The sequence below is a fragment of the Neomonachus schauinslandi genome, chromosome 5, assembly GCF_002201575.2.
Source record: "Neomonachus schauinslandi chromosome 5, ASM220157v2, whole genome shotgun sequence".
Taxonomy (NCBI): domain Eukaryota; kingdom Metazoa; phylum Chordata; class Mammalia; order Carnivora; family Phocidae; genus Neomonachus; species Neomonachus schauinslandi.
The window spans coordinates 110281110-110293380 of record NC_058407.1 but is presented as its reverse complement, the minus strand read 5'-3'; the positions used below and the strand labels follow the sequence as shown (position 1 = coordinate 110293380).

Sequence of the window (12271 nt, the reverse complement as noted above, 5' to 3'; positions counted from 1 at the left end):
TACTTTTGGGAGCTCATTTCTTTTGAGTAAAACCTTTAAAAAACCAAAAGCAGACTGAGTTTATAAGGTGGTTTCAAATTTGGATGGTTCCAACTGGATTGAAACATTTTCTCACCAACAGCAACAGATTGAAAGTCATGTCTATGCCTGTTGTCTCCAGAGGTCCCCATGCTCAGCATCCCCAAGTGTGTTTTGATCTGATTTCCCATCAGGCTCTGTGCTGTTGAATTAGGAGAAAGAGGGAGGAAAAGATGGAAAATATGGGAATGATATCTTCCTGGAAGACGTTGTACATATTAGCAGGCTACAGTTAGGCCAATCAAAACAATTTAAACTTTTCCTTGTGTTTTGGATCCCGGGCGCGAATCTTGTCTTAGATGAAACAGATGTGATCTGAGACGTGCACAGAGTCCCATAATGTGGGAGCTTCGCTTCGCTGGCCTTCCTGCTACTGCACCTCATTCTAATTTGTGGGCATCAACCTTAATCCCGTTGTGCATTTCTGTTCCTGGCCTCTTCCTAGGTTAGATCCAGCTTCGGCAAACTCAGAAAGAGCTTCCTCATCATAGAAATCTTAGGGCAGGGGGCGCTTGGGTGACTCAGTCGGTTAAGTGTCTGCCTTGGGCTCGGGTCATGATCCCAGGGTCCTGGGACTGAGCCTTGCATCGGGCTCCCTGCTCAGTGGGGAGTCTACTCCTCTCCCCTGCTCGTGTTCTCTTTTTTCATCTCTCTCTCTCTCTCTCTCTCAAATCTTTTAAAAACAAAAAGAAATCTTAGGGCAGCTGAAGAACATAATCTGTGAAGCAGATAAATGCTTTGATGTGGATTATGTCAAGCAAACAGTATTTATATAAAAGGCCTTAACATGTAAACTAATTAGGGTCTTATAATTTGACTTCTGTTTCCCATCGGACGGAGCTCTTTTATAATGTGAATGTAGTAAAGAATAACCATATTCTTCAATCTTGCTGACATTCTTTTAGTAAGGATTAGATACAGGGGCTCTTCAAAGCATTGTGGATATATTTGATAAAGCTTTGAAGTTTTTGTTAGCTTCACCGGAAATCTTTGTTTCCCGGAAAGTTCACTGATGGAATATATAGTTTCTTACAGAAATCCATTTCTTAGCTGTATATAGTAAATAACCTAGTCAGTGGGGATGCTATTGCAAGATAAAATTAATATCTAAACTGGTCCTGAGTCAGCTCTTCCCCAGTAAAGCTTTTAAAGTCTTAGGGACTAATGATGTTTGGGTCAAAGTCACCTTTTCTTTATCTGAATTCACCTCTCTAACTCCCTGGTAGGAATGTAATGTACATTTTCTATGGACTCGCTTGGATGCTACTGAATACAGAACGAATCTGCACCATCCCAGCACCTTGCATCTCAGTCAGTGGCACGTCATGCCCCTGGGCACCCATCTGGTTCCTTCTCACCTCCTCCACTGTCACCACCTCGTCCAGGACTGACTCTCTGCCCTGGCTGGGGTGGCCTCCTGTCAGTTTCTCCTGTCTGCTTCTTCTGGTTCACTTCCCCATCTACCTGCCCCTAGAGCCTATTTTCCTTAGTGTAACTACAGTTAATCTTTAAAACTAAATCAAGATCATGTCACAACCTAGCCACACCCAACAGTGGCTTCTGGTACCTCTGAACAAAACCCAAAGTCCTTCTTTGGCACAGGCCTGTCTGATCTGAGCCAGCTGTCTCTGACCAGCATTTTCTGCTTGGCTCCCCATCCACTCCTCCTCTCCCTCACCCCCCTCCAGCCACACCGGCCATCTCACTTGTCCTTGGACACCCAGTCACACTCCCATCTCAAGACTTGAGGATTTGCACTGTTCTCCTCTCCCCTTCCTGACCATTCTCCTTCCCCATACTCACCAGCTTGCTTCCCCAATGTTCTTCCAGGTCTCCGCGGAGATACTTGCTCACTTTATCTAAACTAGAAGCCCCCCATTCTCTTACCCTGCTCCCCCCCCAAGTGTTTATAAACCTACAGTCTATTATCAACTGATCAGTTTGATTCATGTCCTTATAATTTGTTTATTACTCCCGAGCGAACATGAGCTCCATAATGACAGGGGTGTTGGTTTGTCATTGTATCTTTCGTGTCTATCACACATGGGCAATCAAGATGTATCTGCTAGATATTGAATGAAGGAAAGAACCATAATCATGCATACTGTTTTTAGTCTGCATATGTAGATCAAACCATAGTGCAGTTACATTGTTCATAGTACAGTGATATTTGTGATTTTCCTACCTTACTAAAGGTTTGCAATGAAAGTCAAGATTTATTTTAGATTTACTTCTTGCCTAAAGGTTTTGGCAGAAACCTTGGTTTACCTTCAGTGTAGTTCAACACGTAAGGGACGTAGCACTCGAACTTCTTGGTGATTTAATGGTTTTGTAGTGACCATCTGTGTAGGTGGACAAAGCCACTGGAGTCTTACCTGCCTACTTCCCTCATTGATCAGCAGGCACATATTTAGCATGAGGAGAAAGAGGCACTTACCCAAGTCTATTTTTAATACAGGAGAGTTCCCATAATTATCTAAAGACCAGAGGTTACTTTAAGATATTTTATATGCCTAAAGGAGCTTTTTCTCCTACAAATGGGTAACCAATAATATCATACGAGAAGAAATTGGGGTTGGGAGTTAATAGAGGAAGTTCGATAAATGATTTGTAGAACTTTGTAGAAGATAAGGATAGCCCCATTCCATGAGATAATTTTGTTGGCATAATTGCTAAGTGCTGTTTTTTAAAAAAAAAGTCAGATTTACTGATATATAATTTACACACCCTAAAATTTACTCTTTTAAAAAGCATACAGCGACATGTCTTGGTAAGTGTGTACAGTTGTGCAACTACCACAATGAAAATATAAATCTCCATCACCCTAAAATGTTTCTTATGCCCCCCTGTAATCAATATCTCCATTCAGTTCTCACCCCTGGCAACCCCGGGTCTGTTTTCTGTCCTTACAGTTCTGCCTTTTCCAAACGTCATAGAAATGGAATCATTCAGTCTATAGCTTTTTGAGTCTGGCTCCTCTCACTTAGTTTAAGGCACTTGAAATACAGCCATGTTGTTCAGTGATTTGCTCCTTCATTGCCGAGTAGTATTCCATTGTGTAGAGAGAGTTTGTGTATCCATTTACCAATTAAAGGACATTTGTGTCCAGTTTCGGGTAATTATGAATAAAACTCCCATAACATTCATGTATGGGTTTTTATGGGATCGTAAGTTTTCATTTTCTCTTGGATCAATACCTAGGACCAGGATTGCTGGGTCAGATGATAAGTGTATGTTTAAACTTTATAAGAAAAACAACCAAACTGATCTGCAGAGTGGCTGTACCATTTTCTATTCCCACCACTAAGGTGGGAGGGTTTCGTGAGCTGCTTTTTCATGCTCAAGTGCCAATGTCTGAGTGGCTTTCTTCCTTGAAGAGGGACCTGAGGATTTATCCCTTTCCTTTATATCCTTTCAATTTTGTGTTCCAGTCTCTTCTACTTGGACCTTTAAATTACTTTTATTTAGCAGTCTTTCAGTTCTTCACTGTTGCCTGAGTTTCTTTTCTTTCTTCTCTGCACCTAACATGAGGCCTTGTATTCAGTAGATGCTAAGTTCACATCTGTCTGATCTGATTGTCATAAACAAAATTAAACTGATCTCAAGGGTAATGAGCGCCCTTCGTGGGACCTCAGTGCAATGGTAGCAGGGTCGCGGGGCATCTACATGACAAATGCCTGTAGGACAGGTTGAGCCTTACCCCAAGACCTGGGGAGAGAGTCCTTTTGTTTCTTTTCTGGCAGTAAGGTGTCACCCACCAGGTGTGGGATACAGACGGGTGTTTGAACATTCACAGTGGTGAAGATCCATTTTGCCCTAGGTAGAGAAGTCAGAAACTAATCTATGTTATTAAAATTTTTATAATAATTTATATTATATTTATGGTAATATTTATAATAATTTCTACTAACCTGTGTTAGATTTAACACAGTGGAGATACTGACTATGAAGTGGGTAGAATCTTGTGAAAGGTTTTTATCTTTCTTAAAGCTTTTAAATTATTTTTTAATGAGGGCGCCTGGGTGGCTCAGATGGTTAAGCGTCTGCCTTTGGCTCAGGTCATGATCCCAGGGTCCTGGGATCGAGTCCCGCATCGGGCTCCCTGCTCCTTGGGAGCCTGCTTCTCCCTCTGCCTCTCTCTCTCTCTCTCTCTGTCTCTCATGAATAAATAAATAAAATCTTTAAAAAAAAAATAAAATAAATTATTTTTTAATGAGGGATGCTGCATAGCATAGTGAATAAAAGTGAGGACTCTGGAGCCAAAAATGCTACTAGCCACCTGTGTGACCTTGGACAACCTTTCTACACCTTAGTTTCTTGATCTGTAGAATGGGGATACTAATAGAAGCTAGAAGTGGTGATGAAGTGGTTAATATATAGATAGTGCTCAGAACAGTGCCTAGTAAATACTGAGTGCTTTATGAGTATTAGCTGCTGTTATTGTTAACTAAACTTTCCCCCAATACTCTGAAAACGGGTGTTTTTGACACACTTATCACACTTTCACAGTTGTCAGATACGAGATGCTGTTCAAAGAATGATTAAAATTCTGTTAACAGTGAGGATCAGAGTTTTATAACATTATACAGAGTAATATTCAGTTGCTGATTATCCTCATGTGTGTGATTTATACTTGCATATGTTGACTCAGGTCACATTTTTAAGCAGTATCAGTTCTCTGGTCTAGCTTGCTTATTTTACTTTTGGAGGCTCAGGAAGAAGTTGTGATTTCCCAGGTACGCGGTCCTCCTCCATCAGAGAGGACATCCCTGCTTCCTCCATCGGAAGGGTTGAGCCCACCGTAGTTTGGTTAGTTAGCAGTTCCAGCACAAGATCTTTAGTGCTCTCCCTCTTCCTAATTCTTTTGGTTGCTATTTCCATTCAAAAATGGTTTGTTTTAGAGGTGCCTGGGTGGTGCAGTCGTTAAGCAATTGACTCTTGGTTTCTGCTCAGGTCATGATCTCAGGGTTGTGAGATCGAGCCATCTGTGTTGTTGCAAATGGTAAATTTTCATTCTTTTTTATGGCTGAGTAATGTGTGTGTGTGTGTGTGTGTGTGTGTGTGTGTATGTACCACATTGTCTTTATCCATTCATCTATCAGTGGACACTTGGGCTGCTTCTATATCTTGGCTATTGTCTGTATTGCTGCAATAAACATAGGGGAGCATGTATCTTTTTGAATTAGTGTTTTTGTATTCTTTGGGTATACCCAGTAGTGGAATTACTGGATCATATGGTAGTTCTACATTTAATTTTTTGAGGACCCTCCATACTGTTTTCCATGTGGCTGCACCCATTTGCATTCCCATCAACAGAAGCACTATTACTTTAAGTGCTCCTAAGTGACTATGACTTATAAAATATAAATCTGTGAGACACATCACTAGGTTCATAGTAGCTTTTCGACATTATCTTACTAACCATGCAACTGATGGCAGAGGGTGGATACAAGAAAAATTTGACATTAGAAAGGGGCTTCTCATACTTGAAGCTCTTGAGACCCACCACTGTGATATGCACCCAGAAGACATTACTTTAGGATGAGACTATGACCCAAAGTCAGTCAGGACCCATCACTTCCCTCCCCATCACGAGGGGTTATGGGCAGAGTATACAGAGAGTGAACTCCAGCCCTTAGTGCATAGTTTTCTTATCAGATGCAGCTTGAATATCAATAGGCTTTTTATTTGGTGTTCATTGTTCACTTAGAAAAAAAAGAGCAAGATCTAGCATAATCATCTTATTTTTGTGAAAACATGCACATATGAGGTCAGTGGAGAGCGATAGAAAGTATTTGTCTTCCCCAAGTTCTGATCACATGGATTGACCATGAGTGTCTAGGAGTCCAAAGGAGGATCGTGATATTGTGGTTGCTTTGAGCCCACTGCAATCCACTGGGAAGCCCCCATTTACCTCTGACAGAAGAAACAGTGAGCACTTGGTTCTGTGAAGGGTCTTAATTCTCTTTTTGTTGTGGCAGCTATACCTCTAGAGTGCTTCCTGGAACTGCCTGTGGAAATATACCCAGGTGATGGTTTTCAGACTGTTCAAGTTCAAGGACTTGGAGACCTTGGAGAAAGTTATGGTGTTTTTTTTTTTTTTTTTTTTTTTTAAGGTTTGTATTTATTTATTTGACAGAGAGAGACACAGTGAGAGAGGGAACATAAGCAGGGGGAATGGGAGAGGGAGAAGCAGGCTTCCTGCCGAGCAGGGAGCCCAATGCGGGGCTCGATCCCAGGACCCTGAGATCATGACCTGAGTCGAAGGCAGACGCTTAACGACTGAGCCACCCAGGCGCCCCAGTCATGGTGCTTTTTGAGGCACACTTTGAAATGTTGAAATGTTGCATCCTGTTTTTCTGTTTTGTAATTTAGCACATTATGTGTTTTGTCATTATATACATAATTATACTTACGTATATGTGTGTGTATATGTATATACATGTGTATAGACACATACACACGTATGTATTTAATTACTAAATATAAATCTGGCTCTTACTATATATCTTAGTTTGGGCTGTTGCAACAAGAATACTGTAGACTGGGTAGCTTAAATGATAGACACTTATTTCTCACAGTCTGGAGGCTAGCAAGTCCAAGATCAAGGTGGTGGCCGGTGTGGTGACTTGTGCGGGCCCTCTTCCTGGTTTGCAGCCAGCCACCTTCTTGCTGTGTCCTCACATGGAGAGCAGAGAGAAGAATCAAGCTCTCACTGTTTGTTCTTATAAAAACACTCATCCCATTATAAAGGCTCCACCTTCATGACCTAGTCACCTCCCAAAGGCCCCAACAGCAAATACCATCACCTTAGGGACTAGAACTTCAACATATTAACTTTGGGGGATGCAAATATTTGGCCCACAGTACTATATTTGGGTGCTATAAACAATGTAAGGTCAAATTCACAAGTACATGTGTCTATCAAATAGCAAGCTGACTTTTTCTTCAATGTTCGTTTGCTACTTGTTTATGCATTTTGTGGTTGCTACAAGGAAGTCCTAGAAGGCACCAAAGATTTTGAAAAAAATATATGATAGAAGGTAAAATTGAGAATTCTGCCCCTTAACTTAATTTTTACACTTGTGATTTTAGATAATACCCACATCCTTTGGATTTTGAAACGTAATACCTCCCAAGGTTTTGTAGGAGCATGTTCAAAAACTAAGAGGATCTCAGGCTCCCTTTTAAGACCCGTTGCTGTAATGGGATGTATGCCCTAATAGGAAACCTACCGAACTAGCAGCAGAAAGCCCATCAAGTGGGAAACGTGCCCCCCTAGGAAGATAGCCCCAAGAACAGCAGGGTGGTGGAGTTTCTGGATCTCACCGGGGAGGATTGAGGTGCTTATTTTAGCTCCCTCTCCTTCATGTGTCCCCGCGTCAGTTGCTATTTTGATGGTGAGCATCTTCCTGCAGCTGGTGGCGTGCTGACTGCCAGAGCCCTCGCAGGGAGAATGAGCTGCCCTGTGCCCACTGGTACCCCTGTCAGTCTTTCAGAATCTATTGTTTGAGCACTGACTTCATGCCTATGAAATACTAAAAACATACAAGATAAAAACCCACAGTCTCATTTTAGAGAAAAAAAAAGCATGAACATATGAAAGACATATCTCTCAATCAAGAGGAGTACAAAAGGATATTTACAGTTGAATTATACTTTGGGATGCATTTAGTATACCATTACTCAGTGAAGGCTACCAACATGTAGTTCATGAAGAATCCAGTATTTAGGAAAATATTCACCATTCTATGGATATTATCCTAATGTGCAAAAATAATACAAGCGTAATAGTTCAGGATGACAAACTCTCCTATGAATTACTTGACAAATAAAATGGGCCAACGGTTAGTATTATTAAAATGGTCTGTTATTTGTTCTTTAGCCAAGATTTTTGTATGCCTTCCCCCATATTAAAATGAAACCTAGATGGTCCTAGTGTGTCCTCAATAACTGTCCTTTCTTCTTTCTAAAGTCATCTCAGTGGGCCCAATGATCTTTGAAGGGAGTCCCCCTCCCCCCACAGTGTCCCTGCTGCCCTCTCTCCTGTGTCACCTTTCTCCTGTTGTCATTGCTCAATTGCCTCTAACCTTGGCTCCTGCACATGACCAGTCCAGTCACTTACTAACGGTTTTTCCATCAACTTGTGTGGTCCTGGAATTAATGCTAGCAGAATGACACCTCAGGCACCAATATAGTAAGCACATATCTGAGGGGTGATGGAATGGGACTGTCCCCACACAGCTACAGACCCGTGGTGATGTCTACAGGTTATTCTGTAGTTCCAGTCAGTGGGTGCCTTCTAATAGGTACACCGTTTTGTTGATTTGGAGGAATTTTGTTTATTATTTATAAATGTTCAAATAATATCAGTGTTTACTATTTTTATTATTATTATTATATTATTGCTGTTCTGGCTAATCAAATCCTAGATGGTTGAGAATTAAGTATAGTGGTCATCTATAATTAGATAATTGGCATGATTTGAAGAGACAGAAAGCTCGCTGAGGAAGAAGTAAGACAGTTGGAGAAGGGTCTCATGGAAATGGAGGCATCTAAGCTGAATCCTGAAAGATAAATCTTGAGATTTGTATGGGATAAGGAGGAAATGCCCATGGCTCCTGAATATATCTTTTTTTAAAATATTTTATTTGTTTATTTGAGAGAGGGAGAGAGAGAGAAAGAGAGAGTGATCAGGAGGGAGCGGGAGAGAGGATCTGAAGCAGACTCCAGGCTGAGTGCAGAGCCAGATGCAAGGCTCCATCCCATGACCAGGAGATGATGACTTGAGCCAAAACCAAGAGTCAATTGCTTAACTGACTGAGCCACCCAGGCACCCCGCTCCTGATAATATCTTAAAGAACCTCCTTTCCTTGCTCTAGGCATCCAGGAAAAGAAAGATGGGAGAAAGTAACCAGAGCAAAAGTGGGTCTCATGGAAGCCTCATCCCTAGGATCTGTAATAGGAATCCATTATTGGATGCCTGGTGGAGGGGAGTAAGACCCTGCTAAATGCTCTGGACCTTGAGGCACCTGACACTGTAGTAAAGTAGTACATGAATAAAACTCACCAGAAATGTCCCTTCACTGTGGACACCTCCATCAGCATGTTCTGTCAAACCTGTCTTTTGAAATGTAAGATAAAGTATGTTTTTCTCTGGTGTATCTTCCCTCCAGATACAGTTGGTCTACAGTTAGTCACAAACTCATGTGAGAGGTTTTGCACAGAGGTTGATAATCATCTGAAAGCCAGGTGAAAGTTTGTTTTTGACCAGGAAGAAATACTTCAGAAGGATGGAGCGAGCCCTGGCAAGACGAGCTAAGACTTTCACTTGGGTGCCTCTTCCTGCTGCACATTGATTCTCCTTTCCCCATTGCCCTGTTTTCCTCTGGAATTTTTGCTGCTCTTATGCAGGTTTGACTAGTTTACTAAACTTCAGCCTGTCACTTAATTTGGACCCTTTCCTGATTGTGGTTTTGCCCTTTTCTTTCCCCGAGTTATCTTGAGTGCATTAAAGCTGATTTATTGTTTTGTTTTCCTGTCCGTTGCTATATTATGAAGTTTTATTACCTAGTGACTATCCCTTTGTCTTTGGGCAAACCAGATTCCTAGAACTAGTGATGCAGGAACAGGCCTTTCAAACTCCTTCTTGGTCCTTGGGCTCATGATGTCCACAGTAGATTCTCTTTCTTCTCGAACTGCAGTTGTAGAGTTCCAAGGGAACCCTTTTGCACACTCAAGCTTGAGAACCCCTCCTCTACAGGGCACTTGAGGGACATGGGCCAAGGACAAAACAGACATGGGAGTCTGGGCAGAATAGAGCTTTCTAAGAGGGAGAGATGAGGATTTCTTCTCCTGCCCTTACCTCTTGGCTTCTTTTGGTTCTCTTGGCCCTTTTCCTTTTAAATAATTTCGTTTTTCATTCCTCTGTGGCCAGTATAGAAAGTGGGTCTCCTTTTCTAAAGCAGGCAAATTCCTCCTCAGTTTAGTATACTAAGGAGGGGCCCCGGGGGAAAGCCAGGCTTAAATTGGTCTAGCTCCATTCACAAGGCTCCAAAACTTTTTAGTAATAAACAGATTTGTGGGGGAGGAGGAAAAAAAATTTTTTTTTTTTTGCACAAAAAAACAGTCTACTTAAACCCAATAGTTTGTCTGTGTTTACCACAACCATCTTTGTGGCTTTAAGTAATGCGTTCATAGCTGTCTGAATTTTACTGGGCAGGGGTGACAATAATGTTTTTTTGCTTTGGGGGAACTTCACGTGGGTGGACTCCCCTGTGCTCCGTCAGCACCACAGGGTGATTGCCTTGTCAGTTGCCCCAGCACGGACTTCTGGAGAGGAACCCCATTCTCTCTACACGAGTTAAGTAAGATAGGATCAGACACCATGCCTCCCATATGTTCCTAAAAACTGAGGACTGATGCCAGCTCTGGTCCTTTACAATGCTGGTGTGTCTTGGGCTCCTGTCCCTTCCAGGGCCTTCTGTGCTTGAGTGAACTCTTTGCTAAGATGATGTTTTCAAAAGGTAGTACAAAGAAGTGCTGAACAGACATTGGGAGGAGATAGGAGGAAGTGCCTCAGTAGCCTGAAACAATAGGTTTTCCCAAGCCAACGCTGTTTTACCACTAACCAACTAACCACTAACCAACTAATAAATCTAGGGGCTTCCCTCTTTAGTCTGGGCTCTCAGGGCTGAAGCCCTGCTTGTATTTGGTATCCCTCTCCCAGGCTGAGTCACTGGATGCCACACAGGCAGGCAGCCATTTTGAGTGTAAGAAATGAACTATTATCAAGCGAGTTATCTTGTATACAGATTACCTGCAGGTAGGAAAATCACACAGGGAAATGTACATATGCTGTAGTCCTCCTCTGTCGTACTTACAATATGTGAGTGGGGTTTTCCCTCATTCCCCCAGCCTGTGAGGAAAATAAATGTGGAAGCTTTTCTCTGCCTGGAATTAATGGCATAGACCAAGTTCTAGCCCAGTCACTCACTCTGGTTGCCCTAGATGGGTTCCACTAGTCTCCAACTTCTTTATTCCGTATCTCTTTTTCTAAGGAATTGGGCCTTTGTCAGTTTCTTCTGGCTATACATATCCTACTCTTTGATGAATTCCAACCCATCCTTCTCGGTTTTCTCAAGTCTCCCTTCGTTACAAGGCTTTTTTTCCCCCAAATCCCCTTATTTGGATCTGTTGTAAATTTGTATTTTAGAAAGTAGTCATATTTACTCAACATAATTCTTGCTGTTAGACCAAATGTATAAAATTTCAGTCACTATGGAAAAATGAGAGCTTTGGAGAACCATTGCATAGAAATGACTTTATTCATTGGCTTTAAGATGAAGGAAAACAAATTTTTATTGAGTATTTTTTATAAGAGGTTTAAAAAGGTACTCTAACCACTGCCTGTAATTTGTTATAGCTGATGTAGATGACTAATTGAAAGAGTAAAAGCTCTTTAGAAGCAGAAAATTAATCACAGCAGTGTATCCTGCTTTGCTTATACATGTGGTTGTCTTATATTGTTTGCTATTTTCTTTCTTAGATTTCAAAGTTGAAATTTTTCTTTCCCCCTTTTCAGAGAGAGTTCGAATAGATGACTTTGAAGACTTACAGAGCTGAGATATGAAGATTTTGAAGTCATTCTATATCTGAAGCTATGATTTAAATATCAGCATTACAGTAAGTATTTAGGAAAGAAATACAATTTTGTGGTTAACACATCGTTGGCTTTGCCTGCATCCTGAGAATGCAGATTAAAGTACATCATGAAGGGTGAATTTGTTTGAATCACATTCAAGAAACCAGAGCTCTGAGAAAATTAAAGCTCCCTCTGTGATAAGTTACAGGACCACAAACATACAGGGGAGATGAGCCCTTTTGATAGTTGGGAAAATCTTCATATCTCCTTAGTGTCCTATGGGCCCTTTAGGAGCTCCAGGAAAGAAAAGGAAAACTTAATATTGGGTTTTTCTTTTTGTACTGAGCTGAGGCTATGGGAGAGACTTTTTAGATGAGAGCAGAGCCGGGCACAGAAAGGGGAACAGAAGCACCCTTCTGGGAACTGTGCTTTCTGGACTGCCTCTCTGGGGCAGTATTTCTCATATTGTGTTCCCTGGAACACAGTTCCCTATACTATTAATGCAGTGGGGACAGAGGTGGGAAGATGGGTCTGTGCTCAAATGAGTTT

General features: G+C 41.6%; 1 long non-coding RNA gene across 1 annotated transcript in view; it reads left to right on the top strand.

The window, feature by feature from the left end:
• Positions 1-12271, top strand: part of LOC110577248 — a 133362-nt gene that overhangs the window by 48672 nt on the left and 72419 nt on the right. The window contains exon 2 of the long non-coding RNA XR_002480110.1: positions 11663-11763. This is a non-coding gene — a long non-coding RNA (uncharacterized LOC110577248). The remainder of the gene's footprint in view (positions 1-11662; positions 11764-12271) is intronic.